The sequence below is a fragment of the Procambarus clarkii genome, chromosome 29 (genome assembly GCF_040958095.1).
Source record: "Procambarus clarkii isolate CNS0578487 chromosome 29, FALCON_Pclarkii_2.0, whole genome shotgun sequence".
NCBI lineage: Eukaryota > Metazoa > Arthropoda > Malacostraca > Decapoda > Cambaridae > Procambarus > Procambarus clarkii.
Window position 1 is genome coordinate 8,176,171 of NC_091178.1, and position 2,438 is coordinate 8,178,608.

A 2,438-nucleotide genomic window follows, 5' to 3' on the forward strand; every position below is an offset into this window, starting at 1 on the left:
AGCATTGACTCTTGGATCCCGCCTCTCTAGCTATCGGTTGTTTACAGCAATGACTCCTGTCCCATTTCCCTATCATACCTAGTTTTAAAAGTATGAATAGTATTTGCTTCCACAACCTGTTCCCCAAGTGCATTCCATTTTTCTACTACTCTCACGCTAAAAGAAAACTTCCTAACATCTCTGTGACTCATCTGAGTTTCCAGTTTCCACCCATGTCCCCTCGTTCTGTTATTATTACGTGTGAACATTTCATCTATTTCCACTTTGTCAATTCCCCTGAGTATTTTATATGTCCCTATCATATCTCCTCTCTCCCTTCTTTTCTCTAGTGTCGTAAGGTTCAGTTCCTTCAGCCGCTCTTCATATCCCATCCCTCGTAGCTCTGGGACAAGCCTCGTCGCAAACCTCTGAACCTTCTCCAGTTTCTTTATGTGTTTCTTCAGGTGGGGGCTCCATGATGGCGCGGCATACTCTAAGACGGGTCTCACGTAGGCAGTGTAAAGCGCCCTAAAAGCTTCCTCATTTAGGTTTCTGAATGAAGTTCTAATTTTCGCCAGTGTAGAGTACGCTGCTGTCGTTATCCTATTTATATGTGCCTCAGGAGTTAGATTAGGTGTCACATCCACTCCCAGGTCTCTTTCTCGAATCGTTACAGGTAGGCTGTTCCCCTTCATTGTGTACTGTCCCTTTGGTCTCCTGTCACCTGATCCCATTTCCATAACTTTACATTTACTGGTGTTAAACTCCAGTAGCCATTTCCCTGACCATCTCTGCAGCCTGTTTAAGTCCTCTTGGAGGATCCTACAATCCTCGTCTGTCACAACTCTTCTCATTAATTTTGCGTCATCTGCAAACATTGACATGTATGATTCCACTCCTGTAAACATATCATTTACGTAAATTAGAAAGAGGATTGGTCCCAGCACCGATCCTTGAGGTACTCCACTTGTTACTGTTCGCCAGTCCGACTTTTCGCCCCTTACCATTACCCTCTGGCTCCTTCCTGTTAGGTAGTTCTTCACCCATACTAGGGCCTTTCCGCTTACTCCTGCCTGCCTCTCAAGTTTGTATAGCAGTCTCATGTGCGGTACCGTATCAAAGGCCTTTTGGCAGTCAAGAAATATGCAGTCTGCCCAGCCTTCTCTGTCCTGCCTTATCCTTGTTACTTTATCATAGAATTCTAAAAGGTTTGTTAGGCATGATTTCCCTGTCCAGAACCCATGTTGGTGCTTGTTTACAAACCCAATGCTCTCCAGGTGCTCAACAAGTCTTAGCCTAATTATTCTTTCAAGTATTTTGCAGGGGATGCTTGTCAGTGATACGGGTCTGTAGTTAAGTGCCTCCTCCCTATCACCCTTTTTGAAAATCGGTACGACATTTGCCTCCTTCCAGCAACTGGGCAATTCTCCCGACATAAGTGACTCATTAAAGATCATTGCCAGAGGCACGCTGAGAGCCTGCGCTGCCTCTTTGAGTATCCACTCAAAGTGTGTGTGTGTGTGTGTGTGTGTGTGTGTGTGTGTGTGTGTGTGTGTGTGTGCGTGCGTGCGTGCGTGTGTGTGTGTGTACTCACCTAGTTGTGCTTGCGGGGGTTGAGCTCTGGCTCATTGGTCCCGCCTCTCAACTGTCAATCAACTGGTGTACAGATTCCTGAGCCTATTGGGCTCTATCATATCTACATTTGAAACTGTGTATGGAGTCAGCCTCCACCACATCGCTGCCTAGTGCATTCTATCTGTTAACTACTCTGACACTGAAAAAGTTCTTTCTGACGTTCCTGTGTCTCATTTGGGTACTCAGTTTCCACCTGTGTCCCCTTGTTCGCGTACCACCAGTGTTAAATAGTTTATCTTTATCTACCTTGTTAATTTCATTGATAATTTTGTAGGTAGTGATCATGTCTCCCTTAAATCTTGTCTTCCAGTGTCGTGAGATTCAGTTCCAGTAATGTATGTGTGTGTGTGTGTGTGTGTGTGCACTCACCTATTTGTACTCACCTATTTGTGCTTGCAGGATCGAGCATTGACTCTTGGATCCCGCCTTTCTAGCCATTGGTTGTTTACAGCAATGACTCCTGTCCCATTTCCCTATCATATCTAGTTTTAAAATTATGAATAGAGTTTGCTTCCACAACATGTTCCTTAAGTGCATTCCATTTTCCCACTACTCTCACGCTAAAAGAATACTTCCTAACATCTCTGTGACTCATCTGAGTTTCCAGCTTCCACCCATGTCCCCTCGTTCTGTTACAACTACGTGTGAACATGTCATCTATTTCTACTTTGTCAATTCCCCCTGAGTATTTTATTTGTCCCTATCATATCCCCTCTCTCCCTTCTTTTCTCTAGTATCGTAAGGTTCAGTTCCTTCAGGCGCTCTTCATATCCCATCCCTCTGTGTGTGTGTGTGTGTATTTACTATTTGTGTTGGCAGAATCG